Consider the following 19111-nt stretch of genomic DNA (forward strand, 5'->3'; position numbering starts at 1 on the left):
CCTCATTGTCCTTGACGTACTGCCAGTCAACCCATCTCATATCACAGACTATTGGCTTCTTATCAAGCAGTACTGTCTCATAGAAGTCTTGTTGTTCCTTAGTGTGGAACCTGTAGTCAACAGCAGTCCTCCTCCTTGAAGCATACGGGTCTGCTTCTCTCCACTTCCTCAGCCCTGAATCTCTCCTGAGCTTCATGTCCTCAGCCACAGGATGCGCATCGTTGTGGTCTGGGATCTTGGGCTTGAGCTTTCTCAGAACTTGCTCTTCATCCTCTTCTTCAGCAACAGTCTCAGGCACTGGGGCCTTGTTCTTCTCAGCTACAGGAATGCTCCTTGTATTCCTCTTTGGTTTTGGCTTGGAGGCAGCTTTGGGCTTAGATGCAGTAGCCCCTGATCTTATGGCATCACCCATCAGCTTGGGTGCCTTGGGTGCTGGTGCAGCTACCTCTTCTTCCTCTTCCTCTTCCATGATAGAAGCCTTTCCTAGCACTCTGGCTACGGTCTTCTTGACCCTTTCCTTTCTTTTCTTTCCCTCAGCAGCAACTGGCTCTTTGGGTGCAGGCTTCTCAGTTGAAGGTCTTGCCTTTGACATAGGCTGCCTGCCTGCTGGCCTTTTGATCTTTAGACCTGGCTTTGTGCCTTGAGCTGGCTCAACTCTCTTTGATGTGGCCTCTTCCTCTGCCACATAATCTTCATCTTCGGAGTCTGAAGTTCTCTTCTTCTTCTGTCTGGTGGCATCTTTTGGCAGATTGCTTGGGGTACTTCTGCTGCCCTCATCTGAAGAGCTGGAGGGACTAGTGCCCTCACTCATGTGCACCTGCTGCTCTGACATGTTCTCGCTGTCACTTTGATCAGACATGCTGCAAGCTCTGACTTCTGACCCTGTGAATAGTTTATAGATGAGGTAGAATAGATGAGCATCACAAAATGCAGAGATTTTTGCAAAAAGAATGATCCAAAAACTTAGTTTTAGTTTCCCACTGAAATCATCTCGGATCTACCGATTTTCAAACTCGGTGATACGGAAGCAGTTTTGGAACCTAAACTAGTGAACTCGGTAGGACTGAGTCACAGTTCAGTGGCACCGAGACTGCTAGGGTTTCACACAGTTCCAAAATCGGTCACACCGATAAGTAATTCTCGGTCAGACCGAGTCTCACTTGTGCAATGGCATAAGCCAAATCGGTGGGACCGAGTTTTTCAACTCGGTGGGTCCGAGATGGTTTCGGCGGAAACCTAACCCTAAAATTTTCGAATCAAAGCTAATCTACGGGCGTATTGACTGGATAGGAGTGTTTCAATCGTGGCAAGAATCATGAATAACACAATGTGCTAGGAATCGGACGGGGAATAGCACTGTGATCGAGTCCATACCCTAGTTCGGCGGAGACTCGCTACGGCGGCAACGGCGGGGCAGAATTCCCATTGACGGCGACGGAGACTAGCGACTGGAGGCAGCTGGCGGCGAGAAGACGATCCGGAGACCACGTTGGCAGAGCAGGATATCGCGCGGGTGAAGGGGTTCGGAGAAATTTCCAAATTTTGCCCGTGACTATATATAGCCCGACCCTTTCGGTGTGACCGAGTGGAACAACTCGGTGGCACCGAGATTCATAACTGCAGGCAGTTACTGAAACTCGGTGGGACCAAAATGTTCAAATCGGTTGCACCGAGATAGAAAACCTAGATCAACTTAATGATCTTGGTAGGACCGAAAGTGGGGTATCGGTCAGACCGAGAATCATAAAGAGGTTTTGGAAGTTTAACTCTATGACAAATCGGGGACTCCAAGCGCTCCTCACACAGAGTGGTTCGAACCTGACTTGATCAAATTTTGTGATGCAGCATGAATAGAGTTTGAGACGAGAAAAGCATAGATAGCTAGAGGAGGTACTTAGGCATTCTTGTCCATCCACTTGGCAAAAGAAAATAAAACCAAACAATCAAAACAACAAGTGGATGTCCTCGATTGAGTAAAATATGCAACCAGCATGCTCACACAATAAGATGGCAAATGAAATATGTGGCAAGGCATGCACAGCCAATTCTAGCATCCATCAAGCAATTTGTGATGACAAGGTCATCTATATATGAGTATATTGACTTAGGAGTCAAGTGAGAGCACTTGATCATAGGTCATACTTATCGTTTAAGCTTAAGTGGGGTTACCACTTTTACATAAAGCATTGTTGTGTTCACATCTTTAGAGTTGCTTTAGCTCAATCTTAGAGTAAAGCTCCCCCTAGATGTGATATCCCCCCTAAGAGGGATGAACTAACCTTGGGTTTTGTCGATGATGACTTCATGTAGATGTTGAAGATGTGGATGCTCAATGTTGATGTAGATCACTTGGAGCTATCCATTTGAGTGAATTGCACTTGCAATACCTACATGGGTTAGTCCCACAAGCAACAAACAAGGATATCCATAGACATAGAGTGATGCACACACAAGATGATGTCCATGAAAACTTTTAGGTTACCTTGTCCCTTGTCTTACCAACAAGAGGGTTTGTGACTCCTTGAACTAGTGCAAGATGTGGAAGTTGATTGCACTTGTTCTTGCCAAAATGATAAGAGTGAAGTATGTTGGCGGAGTCACCCTCAAGAACTCTTCTAGTTCTTCTTCTTTTGGATCCACACCATCTTGATGGGAATCCTTGGAGTTGTAGTCGTACTTGATGAAGTGGAACTTGAACTAGTCTTGGGAATCCACTTGACTAAGGTCTTAGGAGCTTCTTCAAATGCATCAATTTCCTCTTGAAGCTTGTCCTTGCCTTTTTGCTCGTAGTCTTGTGGTGGAAGATCATCTTGAGCTTGTGTTCCCTTGAAAGAAGTATCATACTTCTCTTGTTGAGGAACAAACTTTGTCTTGGGGTATTGATCTTCTTCCCACTCAACTCCATTGGCATTGAACTTTTGTTCAAAACCAACACCTTGATTCTTCCGGTGCATTCCTTGCTTGCGCACAATTTCCTCGAATTGCTTACTCCCGGCAAGGCTTTTGTACACTCCTTTCTCTATAATTCCGTTCAATAAGCTATTTTCTTACTCAAGTGTAACTTGGCTAAGAGAATCATTAGTGGAATCAAGAGAACTACTAGAAGCAACAATATTGGATTTAGCATGATCATTGTTACTGCTAGAGGAAGAATCTTTCTTGTTCTTGTTACTAGACTTGACTTGAGGCATGTAAGTGGATAACAGTAAACGCTTGGCAATGTAAGAAGAGCTTTTCTTGCGGAGATCATCATTGATTTCTTTTAAGAACTCATGCTCTTGCTCAAGATTGAGCTTTTCAAAGCGTAATTTCTCATGAGCTCTTAAAAGTTCTCGATGATCTTCGAAGATAGTTTCATGAGCTAACTTAAGAGTGTTTAGTTCTTTAGTTAGAGCCTCAATCTTCTCCTTATCATTGTCATTCGTTTTATCTTGATTAGCATGTTTAATTGACGTTTCATCATAGTATTCATCACTAGAGTTGTCAACAAGCAAATCATCACCTAACAAGTCATCTTCATCACTATTGAAATCAACATACTCGGGGTGTGTTACCTTAGGACCTTTGGCCATGAAGCATCTTCCAATTCCTTCATTTGGTGAGTCAAATATGTCGTAGGAGTTAGTTGACACAAGTGCTATACCGGCAACACCTTCATCTTGAGTATCTTTGGAGTCGGAGTGATAACTTCTCTCGGAGTGGCTGTCGGAGTCGGAGCCGGATACCCATTCACCAACATGAGCTTGATGTCTTCGTCTTGTGTAGCTCCTTGATGATTTTTCCTTCCTTTCCGAATCCTTGCTTCTCCGTGAGTATCTTCGTTCATAACGATCATATCTACTCCTCCTCTCTCTTGGTGGTGATTCTTTGCTTCTTCTTTTTGGAGAATCTTCTCTTCTCTTGTAGGGAGCCGTACACTCATTGGAATAGTGTCTGAGTCTTCCACAACTGTAGCAGTTTCGCTCTCGACTAGAAGATCTTTTGTCATTGTAGGACCTTAACTTGAAGCTTCTATCTTTGCTTCTACTCTTGTAGAACTTGTTGAAGTTCTTCACCATTAAGCTCAATTCTTCATTGAAGTCTTGTTTCTCACTTGATGATGTAGGGGCTTCACATGAGGCTTTATAGGCACCACTTGATTTGTTGTGAAGTTCCTCTTTATCCTTAAGTGACATATCATGAGCAACAATTCTTCCAATCACCTCCGTTGGCTTGAGATCTTTGTAATTGGGCATCATTTGGATCAATGTGCACACGGTATCATATTTTCCATCCAAGGCTCTTAGAATCTTCTTGATGATGAATCTGTCGGTCATCTCTTCACTTCCTAAGCCGGCAATCTCATTTGTGATGAGAGCAAGCCTAGAGTACATTTCAGCGACACCTTCACCATCCTTCATCCTGAACTTGTCAAGTTGGCTTTGAAGCACATCCAACTTGGATTCCTTGACGGAGTCAGTACCTTCGTGCATATCAATCAAAGTGTCCCAAATTTCCTTCGCATTCTCAAGACGGCTGAATTTGTTGAATTCTTCGGGGCATAATCCGTTGAAGAGAATATCACAAGCTTGAGCATTGTATTGCAACATCTTCAACTCATCCGCGGTAGCTTCACGGTTTGGTTCTCTCCCATCAAAGAAGTCACCTTGCAAACCAACACACACAATAGCCCAAACGGCGGGGTTATGTCCAAGAATATGCATTTTCATTTTATGCTTCCAACTAGCAAAATTAGTACCATCAAAGTAGGGACCTCTACGGTGGTAATTTCCCTCGCTAGACGCCATACTCTCCTAGGTTGTGAAACCAAGGCTATGACCACCAAAGCTATGGAGATCAAAGCAAATGGAAACCTGGCTCTAATACCACTTGTAGGATCGAAGTATGTCTAGAGGGGGGTGATTAGACTACTTGACCAAATAAAAACTTGACCTTTTCCCAATTTTAGTTCTTGGCAGATTTTAGCTATTTTAGGACAAGTCAAGCAATCATCACACAATTCAAGCAAGCATGCAAAGAGTATATTGGCAGCGGAAAGTAAAGCATGCAACTTGCAAGAATGTAAAGGGAAGGGTTTGGAGAATTCAAACGCAATTGGAGACACGGATGTTTTTCCCGTGGTTCGGATAGGTGGTGCTATCCTACATCCACGTTGATGGAGACTTCAACCCACAAAGGGTAACGGTTGCGCGAGTCCACATAGGGCTCCACCCACGAAGGGTAACGGTTGCACGAGTCCACACAGGGCTCCACCCACGAAGGGTCCACGAAGAAGCAACCACCCACAAAGGGTCCACGAAGAAGCAACCTTGTCTATCCCACCATGGCCATCGCCCACACAGGACCTGCCTCACTAGCGGTAGATCTTCACGAAGTAGGCGATCTCCTTGCCCTTACAAACTCCTTGGTTCAACTCCACAATCTTGTCGGAGGCTCCCAAGTGACACCTAGCCAATCTAGGAGACACCACTCTCCAAGAAGTAACAAATGGTGTGTAGGGAATGAACTCCTTGCTCTTGTGCTTCAAATGATAGTCTCCCCAACACTCAACTCTCTCTCATAGGATTTGGATTTGGTGGAAAGAAGATTTGAGTGGAAAGCAACTTGGAGAGCCTAGAGATCAAGATTCATATGGTAGGAATGGAATTTCTTGGTCTCAACACATGAGTAGGTGGTTCTCTCTCAGAACATATGAGTTGGAATGGTGTATGTGTTCTGATGGCTCTCTCTTGGAATGAACAGGGGGTGGAGAGGTATATATAGCCTCCACACAAAATCCAACCGTTACACAGTTTTCCAATCCCAGTGGGACCGAATCACAAACTCGGTCGGACAGGAAATGTAAACCTAGTGACCGTTAGAGATTTTCGGTGGGACTGACATGCAACTCGGTAGTACCGATATGGTTAGGGTTTGGGCATAACGTAATCTCGGTGAGACCGATTACACAAACTCGCTGAGACCGAATTTGGTAATTAGCTAACCAGAGAGTTGGTCAGGCAAACTCGGTGGGACCGATTTGCTCTTTCGGTGAGACCGAAAAGTTACAAAGGGGAAACACTAATTTACATTGCAATCTCGGTGGGACCGATTCGCTTTTTCGGTGAGACCGAAAAGTTACGAAAGGGAAACAGAGAGTTTGCAATCCCATCTCGGTGAGACCGAGATCCCTATCGGTAGAACCGAATTGCTAGGGTTTGGCAGTGGCTAATGACAAGCGAAACTCGGTGGCGCCGGATAGGAAGAATCGGTAGGACCGAGTTTGGCTTAGGGTTTAGGTCAAATGTGGATATGGTAAAGTAGTTGAGGGTTTTTGGAGCATATCACTAAGCACATGAAGCAAGAGGCTCATTAAGCAACACCTCATCCCTCCTTGATAGTATTGGCTTTTCCTAAAGACTCAATGTGATCTTGGATCATTAAAATGTAAAATGAAGAGTCTTGAGCTTTTGAGCTTGAGCCAATCCTTTTTCCTTAGCATTTTGAGGGTTCCACTTTCACATCCATGCCATGCCAATCATTGAGCTTTCCTGAAATAATCATCTTGGAATAGCATTAGCTCAATGAGCTATATGTTGTTATGAATTACCTAAACCACCTAGGGATAGTTGCACTTTTAGATGTCCTTGTAGAGATCAGGCTAGTTAGGAAGTTGGAAAATTTTCCGGAGTTGTGATCCGTGGAAAACGTTGTGCACATCGGGTAACTTAGGTGGCAACTCCAGCTGGAACCGTCATCTCTTCATCTTGTAGTGATCTAAAAGGGTGTCAATAATCATGGTGTGATCTTCCCTTGGAAATACTTGGTTCTTTTGAGAGGAGTGACCCGTAGGTACACATTGTCTTCGACGCGGAAGTGTACTTCTTGAAGATGATGGCTGGTATAGTTCTTCCTAGTTGACATGGTGGTCTTCAGATGTTCTCTAGCGAGCTAAAAAACTCTTCTTTCATCTTCGGTTAGACGAGTATGTCACCAATAGAGATGACAACCAACTTGTCCAAGTACTCCATGAAGACTTGTTCACGGGTTATATAAAGTAGGCTGGGTTATCGGTGGTGGTCACGTTTGAGTATTGGTCAGGGTCTTCTCAACCTAGAGTCAAAGCACTTGGTCATGATACGACCATGTCATGACCTCGTAATGATTAAGGGTTTCATGGATCCTTGGGTGTGAGTGAACGTTTATCATCTCATCCATGACCACAGTTTCTGAGATGCCCATCGTTCTATCTAGTCCGCCAAACAAATCACCTTATACCACCACAAACAATATCTCGTATAGGTCAACTCCAATAATCACTCATGATATTCATATCCACATAACTTCCGAGAGGAGGTCTAACAAGATCAGACATGTCAACTATCCCCAAACTCACATGCATGGTTATCCTTATGTAAAAATCCATGGGTATAACATACAGGCTGCCAGGCTTAAACATGACAATCCAAGTGCTCATCCTATTCTTCCAAGGTCCAAGATAGTGCATCTCCGTCCTAAGGAAACATGTCGTATACCACTCCAAGATCTTGTTTCCTTCCTATAAATCAACTCCAATGACCCATTAAGTACACCAAACACTACATGATCCATTAAGTCTACAAATCCAACATCTATGGCGTCCCACATGATCTTCTAAAGTCCCTATAACTCCCAAATCCTTGAAATGGCTATCCTTACTATGGTCAGTCCACCAATTTCCATTATCATGGTCAAGTAACCTCCAATCTTAAGCTTATATAGATCCATAAATCAACTCTGAGAATTAATCCAATATCCTAGTTTATCGTCTGCCAAGAAACATGGTTTCATGATCGAGATCATCAGTCTAAATCCAATTTTCTCCAAACCATGTAGACTTACTGAACATATATACTCCACTAAGATCACCTATTTAATCCAAATCTCATGCCCTATGATAATTCCTACATGTTTCCTCCAATTCATTCTCGTAATGTCAACTAGCTCCTATCAATATCCCATGGCTAAGTCATATCCTTATATATCCAAGAATTTTAGCTTGCGATCATAATTGTCCTACTAAATTTTATTTACTCCGGGGTGATGAAAGCTATGCTACTCTACTACCATGATCTTACCAAGTTCGTCTACCAACATGAAAGTCTCTTATTCCATCAAAGATTCTCAGATGTCCCTCAAGGTTACTAGTAGAGCCTCATCAATATATTTGGCGTACTAATCATGTATCCTCAAAATGTTCTTCGCTATAATGTGTTTGTTCACTGTGTCCAGTAGTTCCACAATGAACCTGGTGGGAAGCAAAGATTACTGAGGCTTCACTGGTTCTCTTGCAATTCCATTGGTTAAGCGCATGCTTAAGGTTCGAGATGTGGCAACACGTGAAGTCTAGAAGGGACGGGTTTCCAATCTTGAGGGGTAAACATAACTCTGCGGGGTCGCACTTGGTCCAAGAGGATGTACCAAAAGTCTTTTGTGCTTGTTGGTTGCCGAGGTGGAATCCTTTGTGCATCTTGTCTTGCTCGTCTTGAGTTGATGAGAGAGATGAGAGGGAATAGTAGCATAAAGGAGGTGCCTAAAATGGGGTTCTATAGTGAAAGTGTAATCAAGCAAGTGCCGTAAAGGTTACACAAAATCATTACGATAAGATAGGTGATATAGTCACACACATATTTCCTAGGGCAACAGTTTGACTTATATCAAAACACAACAGATAAGAACAAGAAACACACAACATGATTTCATTTGAACCATCATATGGACTCGACTTCGTATAGGGGGTACATGACTCATCCTACACTAGGGGTTCTTGGACTCAGTAGTCGTGCTTGCTTCATCACACAGTGGGAAGGGCGTTCAGTCTTCAGCTTCTAGGTTCTCCGGTGGTGCCAGTGAGTATGTGATAGTTGGCTGCTTGTTGGGACACCTTCTGACAATATGCCCAAATTCTCCACACCTGTGACATGTGACCGGAGCAAAAAGGTTGTTATTCAGTCTTGGGTTACGTCGTCGGGGGCCTGATGATGATCCTCTACGAGGTGGATATGGAAATCCATTCCTATGCCTCCTTTGTGAGGTTCGGTTGCGGGCTTCCTGAAGTTCCTCAATTTTCTGCTTCCGATTGGCGATGTGGACTTGTAGGGCATTGATTTGTTGCTCTCGTTGGACCACCTTCTTCTTCTCAAGGCAGTGGAGGTGCAGAAGCGAAGGGAGCTCTTGGCGAGCCTTAAGGAATGCTTAAGTAAGGTGACATATAAGGTAGTCTCGTGCGTCGATGAAGTGGATCTGGTACTTGAGGGTTGGATCCTCGTCTTTTGTGGAAATTATCACTTGAGTCGGGGCTCTAAATCCTCTCTTGCCAGGTAGGTAGTGGGTGGCATGTTCTTCCTTCATTTTTAGGAGGAGGTCTCGAGGACGGAGGAGCGCTTCGTATGCCACTTGCTGAATGGCCAGGTCTTTTATTCGCATGTGCTGTCGAATGAAGAACCATCCCTGGGGTGAGGTCTTGGCAGGCACAAAAACCTCGGCGTAGAATTCTTTCTCAAACACATCATTTTCCAGTTCATGCAGGGTGTACATGGGCAGCAAATTATAGTGGCATTGTTGGAGGCAGTCTCTTAGGAGTGATGGGAATCCTGTCATAAGAAGTCTCAAGGGGGCGAGGGCCATCTACAAAAGTTAAATAGGAGAGGTCAATAAGGGAAATGTCCCTTAGGTTTGGAAAATCTCATAAAAGAGGAGAGGTATAGATAGTTTTGAAATTTTGTTTTACCCTAACTAATGAGCATGCTACCTAATAATGTTCCCCGCCAGGCCGAAGAGCAAGTTCAGCTGATCAGAGAACGTCTGAAGGCCGCCAAGTCATGGCAGAAGGGCTATGCCGACACTCATCGCCGACAAGTGAGCTTCCGCATTGGAGACCATGTGTACATGCGAGTAACTCCTCTCAATGGAACCAAGCATTTCCATGTTAAGGGAAAGCTCGCATCAAGATTTATTGGCCCCTTCAAGATCACTACAAGACCAGGAGAAGTTGCTTACCAGATGGAACTAGCACCTGAACTATCCAATGTGCACAACATGTTTCACGTGTCACAACTCCGGAAGTGTCTCCAAGTTCCCGAGAAGCCTCATCTCTACAAGGACATCGATCACGAAGACATTGACCTTTAGCCCTATCTGACCTACCGTGAGAGGCCCATCTGCCTATTAGATGAAATAGAATGACGTACGCGAAGCCGCACCATAAAGTACTTCAAGGTCCCGTGGAGCAACCACATGGAAACAGAAGCAACATGGGAGCATGAAGCCTACCTTAGAACCAAGTTTCCGTATCCCTTTAAAGCTAGTCTAGGAATCTAAAATCCAATCAAAGAAAAGACCAAAACACTCAAAAGTTTTTGGTAAACCACATTTTATCATATTTTATTAGCTTAAGTATTGTGGCATGAAAATCAGGTGTGACAAAGGACAAGTCACAAGACCGTCCCAACAAGGGTTGCTGGGACGCTGGCGGCCTGCTTCCCAGCCAAGGCTCCACCGCTCCACCTCACAGCAACGCAAGTCACTCATCGATGTGGTCTCGAGCCCCCAAGTGATTAAGTGGCTATTATTTGGCACATGACAGCCATTTCAGAGGAAGATCACCCATAAATGACACCCTTCCACGAGCATGTCATGCAGGCAGACGAGAAGGTGGTTGAATGGTGCGACAAGGCTTGCCAGGCTACATGCATGACGTGACACTAAGTGGTGCATTTAATGCATCTTGTCCTATCTGGAGAGTTAGGTATGATAGCACTTTGGCTATCTAATCGCTTGAGAATGATTGTTTTGCCATTTTGGTAACCCCTTGACCTATAAAAGGAGGGCCGAGCCAACCTTAGAAAGGATTTGGATCCTTGTACACTCATACGCGTGTAGCTGATCTCCCCGAGGCAGCCTTGCCGGGCTTGAGGGCTGCGCGTTCGTCATGGTCCTCTCCATCCAATCCACCGAAGTAGGAGTACAGTTTTACGCCTCCCAGTGGCCCGAACCTGGGTAAAAACCACTCGTGTCACTATTGATGTGCTTCTCTATGGTCTCCGCTCTTTGTGCAACGCGCCCTCCCACCTTGCCGAACCACAAAGGGCCGACGGCCCCATAGGTGATCATGTCGAACCACAACAAGCTTTCTCGTCCGCCATCTCCTTCTTGAACACCACTTGCGTGACTTTCTAAGCCGGCGGCAGCGATTTCCACACACGAAGATTGTATTGTCCCCAAAACCACTCCAAAGTTCGGGGGTCCGACGCAACCTCGTCTAGCGGCGCGTAGGGGTCCTCCTCGTCACTGCTCTTCGACTGAGCGTCCTAGGGGGTGGTGCCTCCTCGTCGGCGCGTGGGCAAATAAGCGGCGCCATGGCAGAAATTTGAGAGAGAGAGGGAGGGAGGGAGGGAGGGAGGGAGAGGGCGAGCAAGGGGAGGATGTAGATGAGAATGCAGGCGGGACGACATGAGCAAGGTAGTATTTATTGGCAGCCGGAATCTAGATCGACCGGGACAGTACACGCACCAGTCACCGGAATTTACGAGTGCTGTAATTTGAATATTACACGCGATTCCCGCATCAAGAGTCGTTTGTGAACATAATAGCTAACGGTTTCCAATACAGAACCATGTAGATTAATAACCTACGCCACTCACCTTCCAAACCTCGAGGCGCGAAATAGAGTGCCAATCGTTTGGGGCCCGGTTGTCTTGCAAGATCTTTAGATTTTCTTTTTTGAACACTAGATATTTACATCGTTTGATCATTTTTTATGTTTTTGGAATTTAAATGCCATGGCACTCCATGCATGTGTCCAAGCCGTGACACAAATATGTTTGAAAATTCGTTCCAATTTACTACACATAGAATTTATGCTTATCCCACTGGTACAGCGAGGTGGTATACACACAGTTTTTAACCCCTTTCCTCGACGGCATTTGGAACCGGCGCCAAGTGAGTGACTGCAATAGGGGGTCCTTCCCACATGACCCAAAAACCCTCGGGGATAGGGAGCCAAGATGCATTCAGTTGTATATACAAAATTGTTCCTGATATCTCGAATATCCCAAACACTCCATCCTTGCAACTCGTTTGTGCTCGCATTGCCATCGCAGTCAGTATACTATGGTGCTATGTTTGTGATGCGCAGCCCATCACAAACGGTTCACGATTATAGAACGTGTATGATAAGCAGACAATCACAGACATTCACTTTCCCGAACCATATGCGACAACTTATTAAGAATATTAGCTAATCGCCGTACGAGTGTCACATTGGATTACAAAACGTCGGACCATCGTAACATCGTCGTACATGACAGCTATAACACACGCTATTCTATGGTGCAATGTTTACGATGCGTACCACATCAGAAATAGTTCATGGTTGCAACTATCACAAATGTTTAGTTTGCCCGCACCGTTTCTGATATTGTCTGACATTGCACATGCTTTGCAAACGGCAACTGTGTGCATGCTCACACACGTTTCCTCTCTATGAGCCACGTCGGATTATGGTGTATATCACAAATGTTTGTGTTTTACCGACGGTGTGCGCCGTAACGACCTGCAGAGCATAATTTCACCGTAAATTAATTGCTGCTATTTCAAATTGTGTCAGATTTGAATTTGAAAGTATGCTATACCTTTATTCGTATCCATCAGGTTCAAACAACCAATATATTATTCAATTCACAGGTACATATGTTCAAGAATTACATAAGCACCAAAAAATAATGATGAACCACATTTGTATACTTGTACTATTAAAGACGATAAATAAAGAGGTGAAATACATTCTGGTTGCTGAACAAGGTGAGGTGGGATGCCCATATTGTGCCCTCCTCCATGTAGAAGGCACGCACCACTCTAGTCCAACCCCTTGTGATGGCCGGCCGGCCATCCTTCACTCTCTTCATGAACACATCTACATAATCATCATGTTCTGGTAGAAATACTTTAACCTTTGCATGCCCACCAATCATGTAGTTTGAGAGGTAACCTTGAGTAAACTGCTTTGGGAACCACTGTAAAGGAAAAAGATTCAGACATTTTCATCTGACACAACTCATTATGGGCAGTATAAACAAGGCTACAGAGTACTTAATTACCATCCTGCAATTCGCCGTTGTCTTGGATAAAGTGTAAACAAATAGTTTAATTGCCATCTTTTCACCCATTTTGCTAACAATCTTTATCAGCTTCCTCACTTGATGCTGGTTCATCAATATTGCATTGCCCCATTTTGCTAACAATCTTTATCAGCTTCCTCACTTGATGCTGGTTCATTAATATTGCATTGCCCCGTACGCAGAAAGGGTCGAATCGCGAATCTTTACCAATGGCATATGTACCTAAAAGAACCAAGTTAATATTAGAAGCTAAGAAGAAATTGCACAATGATGTAGTACAACACTCATATATAATATCTTATAACATCCAACATACTCTGCTACCTCTTGAGATTGCATTGGTTTTTCCCTTGAAGAGGAAAGGATGATGCAAAAAAGGAGCATAAGTATTTCCGTCAGTTTTGGGAACCAAGGTATCAATCCAGTAGGAGACTACGCAACAAACTACCGAATACCTTTACAAACAAACACCAACTTGCAACCAACGCGGCAAAGGGGTTGTCAATGCCTTCACGGTTATTCGCAAAGTGAGATCTGGTAGAGATGGATAAACGGTAAAGTAATATTTTTGGTTTATGGAATGGAAAGTAAACATTGCAAAGGAAAGTGAATTGAAAACTAGAATTGTAGATCGGAAACTTATATGATGGAAAATAGACCTGGGGGCCATAGGTTTCACTAGAGGCTTCTCTCAAGATAGAAAATATTACGGTGGGTGAACAAATTCCTGCCGAGCACTGATAGAAAAGCACAAAGTTATGATGATATCAAAGGCAATTATTATGAAATATAGGCATCACGTCCGTGTCAAGTAGACCGAAACAATTATGCATCTACTACTATTACTCCACACATGGACCGACTCCTGCCTGCATCTGGAGTATTAAGTTCATGAAGAATAGAGTAACGCATTAAGTAAGATGACATGATGTAGAGGAGTTAACTCAAGTAGTATGATGAAAACCCCATATTTTTATCCTCAATGCCAACCATACAATATGTGGCTTGCTGCCCCTACTGTCACTTGGAAAGGACACTGTAAGATTGAAACCAAAGCTAAGCACTTCTCCCATTGTAAGAAAAACCAATCTAGTTGGCCAAACTAAACCAATATTTTGAAGAGAATTACAAAGATATCAAATCATGCATAAAAGAATTCAGAGAAGATTCAAATAATATTCATAGATAAGCTTGTCGGTGTTCAGGGAACGAGGGTACCCAGACTTTCCTACCTGCGGCTTATGGCATGGCTCCATCGACGGCCTGGTACGACTCATGTTCAACATCAACAACACAAGACCCTCGCGAGGAGCCAAGCATCGCGAGGGGAATGACACCAAGACCGTCAGAAGGAGTGGCCTCTTTAGGCTGGCCCCTAAGGGGCGGAGATTCCTATGCAAGCGTTCACTTCGCAAGGTTCGGATGATGCAAGCCATGACGACTGAGGTCACGCGGGCGCTACGGGCATAGTACAATAGGTATCCTCTTTGGTGCTAAGGAGGCAAGCGCAGGTGTAGAGTCCCGAGGCATCAACCAAAGGTTTCCATTTCCATGCAACAAGAACAAGACGGTCAGGACAACAGGATAGAGGTCATCGCCGAGCCCACCATGACGTCATGACTTGAAGCTTTGCAGGAGAAGACCAGCTTTCATTGGGATAAGATGTACTAGTTGTATCCCTTCAAATTTGGTCGTTGTGGGATCCCTTCCCGCCTTCATTTTGGGGGAAGAGGACCAAGGAAACTATAAATATAGCCTAGCCACCACTGTAGGAGGGACGGACCATTCAGACCACCCTCAGCAGCTCACACAAGCATAAGAACACACCTCCTGAGGTTGTTCCTTCTTGGTACTAGTTCATCCTCAGCCCACCTCGAGGCCAATCCACCACGAAGCAGGAGTAGGGTTTTACACCGCAAGGTGGCCCGAACCTGTGTAAACATTGTCTTGTTCCACTTTCCTTCCAGTTTATTGAGCTAGGCTGTGCGATCGACGAGTAGGCAGACCGAGGAGGTTGAGTTCTTCGCACTCACCTAGAGTTTGAATCTATCTTGGGTTTGTGGAGCGTTGAATCCGACATTTGGTGCGACAGGTAGGGGTGCGTCAAAGATTCTCCTCTCCGTCCGCTGCACTCCACCCGCACAGCTCGGCTCTCATGGCAAGCGCCGCTCCACCGACCAGACCGCCGGGTGCATTCAGATGCACCGTGGGTCTCCGAGATTTCACCCCCGCCTTGCGGCGGGTGCAGTGGCCACCCAAGTTCGGGCCGGAGCTGCCGCCTCGATACGACGACACGACATACTCGGTGGGGTTCCTCCAAGCATATGCCGCCGCTATGCTGGCGGCCGATGGGGACGACAGGGTCATGGGGAACTAGCTGCCCATGGCCCTTTCAGGCGTGCCACGTGCCTGGCTCCTAGACCCGTCGGAGTCCTCGGTGGCCTATTGGGAGGAGTTGCGTGGCCTTTTCACCGTGCGCTTCACGGTGCCAGCACCCCATGCTGGCGCGGCCCTCCTAGGCGGCTCACAGGCGCCAGACTCGGACCGCCACATCAAGTAGTTCTTCCACCAGATGGGCGCTGCCCACCAGCGGGGAGCCCCTTCAGGTTGGGCGGTGCCTATGGCCGACGTCACCTTCAATTTCAGGGAACACCCCACGACCACGGCCAGCGCCGACGCCGACACGCTCTCGATGCTCTGCACCACCACCATCTATAACGTAGCGGTCACTAGGACCCGCATTGACGGCGGTGCCGGCTCAATGTCCTCTCTGTGGAAGCATTCGGCCTCCTTCATGTGCCCTATGGCCAGCTCTGACCCACCAAGCCTTTCTCTGGGATCATCGACGGCTCCATCTGCCGCCTGAGGCAGATTCACCTCCCATCACCTTCGGCACCCGCGACAACTACCGCACCGTGCTCATCAACTTTGACATCGATCCCATCAGCCTGCCGTACAATGCCATCCTAGGGTACCTGGCCTTGGCCGAGTTCATGGCGGCAACCCACCCCGGCTACAACCTCATGAAGATGCCGAGAAGCAGTGGCATCCTCACCGTGGCGGGGGACACCAACGATATGCTCTCATCCGTCAAGCTCGCTTTTAGAGCCGCGGCGACCACGCGGCCTAGCAAGGAGGGAGCCCCGAAGGCCCCGAGGGCTGCACCAGCATAGAAGAAGCAGTTATTCTCTCAAAACTGGGCCGAGATGAAGCAGGTGCCGATCGATGAGGACGAGGCATCAGGCTCGACCTTCACCATAGGTGTCGGCCTCCCACCAGACCAAGAGGAGGTGCTGGTCAGCTTCCTACGGGCGAACAAGGATGTGTTTGCGTCGGAACCGATGACCCAACGCTCGACCGGTAAACCAGAAGGCACGGTGGCAAGCCCCGGAGAAGCAGTCATTCATCACCCAGGAGACCCGCAAGCTACTGGAGGCCGGCGTCATTCGAGAAGTGCGGCACCCAGACTGGCTCACGAACCTAGTCATCATCGCCAAGAAGGGCGGGAAGGAGCGTATGTGCGTCAATTTCACCAACCTCAATAAGGCCTGTCTTCAGGACCCCTTCCCTCTCCCACGCATCGACAAGATCGTCGACTCCATCATCGAGTGCAATTTGCTGTGCTTCCTGGACGCCTTCTCGGGCTATCCTCAAATCAAGATGGTAGTGCAAGATGTTGAGAAAACAACCATTCTGACCCCATGCAGGTTGTACTGCTACACCTGCATGCCGTTTGGGCTGCGCAATGCGGGAGCAACCTTCCAACGGTTGATGCCTATTGCCCTGGGACAGTAGCTCGGGAGGAACGGTGAGGCGTATGTCGACAACATAGTGGTGAAATCTCGGGAAGCAAGGACACTTGTCGAGGATCTGGTGGAGACTTTCGCTAGCCTGTGCGCGGTAAACCTGCAGCTCAACCCAGAGAAGTGTGTGTTCGACGTCCCGTATGGCAAGCTGCTGGGCTTCCTGGTGTAGCACAGAGGGATCGAGGCCAACCTAGAGAAAGTCATGGCTATAGAAGGGATGAGTCCACCGCAGACCCTCAAGGAAATGCAGAAGCTGGCGGGCTGCATAACCTCGCTCGCGCGTTTCATCTCCAAACTAGGGGAGCGCTCCCTCCCCTTCATCAAGCTGATGAAAAAGAAAGGATAGTTCGAGTGGAGTCCGAAGGCCGACGTATCCTTCGAAGACATCATGAAGTACCAGCCCACCAGTAATGGTAGCACCGCGCCCCCTTGAACCGTTGGTGCTCTACCTGGCCGCCACGCCCCACTCCGCCAGCATAGCGCTGGTGGCGGTTCGGGAGGAGCACCCAACCAAGGACTCGCGAGGAAATACCTCATGCCCTGTTGGAGCGCCACGGACTCAGGACGGCGCTCCCGAGGCCTCAGCCGCCCCATTGGTCAACAATGCTCCCGAGGCTCCGGCCAACCCTCCAGACAGCAAGACCACTGAGGACGGTGTTCCTGAGGCCACGGCTGCCTCGTCAAGCGGAAAGGCTCTTGAGGACCCTCAACCCCAGGAAGTGCAGGACCCCGCCAATGCCTCCACCCTCGTCAAGCACCCACCGTACTTCGTCAGCATGGTGCTACGCGACGCTCGGGCGCGCTATTCCATGTCACAAATGCTCTTTCTCGTGCTCCTCATCGCCTCCCAAAAATTGCGCCACTACTTCCAAGGCCACCCCATCAAGGTTGTCTCAGCTTACCCCATGGAGTGAGTGCTCCGGAGCCCTAACGTCGCGGGAAGGGTCGCCGAATGGAACATCAAACTGCATGCCTTCCATTTGGAGTTCAGCACTACCAGAATCATCAAGGGTGAGGCCCTCGCCAACTTCGTGGCAGAATGGACCGACGTTCCTGACCCAGAAGTAGGTGAGGACCGCCCCTCTCGCTGGTAAGTGAAGCACTAGATGGTTGGGTCATGTACTTTGATGGCGCATTCGCGTGCCAGGGCGCGGGGGCTGGAGTCGTGCTCATCTCGCGCACCCAAGACAAGCTCTACTACGTCGTGCAGCTCTGCTTCCAGTAGGGCCCGAAGGTTACCAACAACATCGCAGAATACAAGACCTCATCACCGGCCTCAAGGTTGCGGCGGTTATGGGGTTAAGGCGCCTCACCATCAGGGCGACTCCCAGCTCCTCGTCAACTTCTCCAACAAAGCATACAAGCCGAAGGACGAGCACATGGAGGCATACCTCAAGGAGGTACGCAAAATTGAGAAATGATTATTGGGTCTGGAATTGCAGCACGTACCGTGCGACATGAACAAGGAGGCAGATGGCATCGCCAAGAGGGCGTCTCGGTGCCTGCCTCAGGAGCCTTGTAACACCCCGGATGTAACTTTTCCTATTTGTACTCCAACTCTTGCCGTTTCCGGCGTTAAGTTATTTTATTTTCTCGGGTTCGGGTCTTTGTCTCCGTGTGTTGTTTTCTTTGTCATGCATCTCACATCATGTCATCATGTGCATTGCATTTGCAAACGTGTTCATCTCATACATCCGAGCTTTTTCCCCGTTGTCCGTTTTGCATTCCGGCGCTTCGTTCTCCTCCGATGGTCATTTCTAGCTTTCTTTCATGTGTGGGGATTAAGCATTTCCAGATTGGACCGAGACTTGCCAAGCGGCCTTGGTTTACCACCGGTAGACCGCCTGTCAAGTTTCGTATCATTTGGACTTCGTTTGATACTCCAACGGTTAACCGAGGGACCGAAAAGGCCTCGCGTGTGTTGCAGCCCAACACCCCTCCAATTTGGCCCAAAACCCACCAAGCTCTGCTCCATGTCCTAGAGCGTTCGATCACGATCGCGTGGCCGAAAACCGCACCTCATTTGGACTCTCCTAGCTCCACTTATGCCTATAAATACCCCCCCCCCCATTTTCGGATCTCTTCTTCCTCCCTGAAACCCTAGTCTAAAAAAACAGATCCCCGCACCGACGGACGTGTCCGCCCCCGGCCGGACAGTGTCCGCCGCCG

The sequence above is a fragment of the Triticum dicoccoides genome, chromosome 1A (assembly GCF_002162155.2).
Source record: "Triticum dicoccoides isolate Atlit2015 ecotype Zavitan chromosome 1A, WEW_v2.0, whole genome shotgun sequence".
NCBI classification, from domain to species: domain Eukaryota; kingdom Viridiplantae; phylum Streptophyta; class Magnoliopsida; order Poales; family Poaceae; genus Triticum; species Triticum dicoccoides.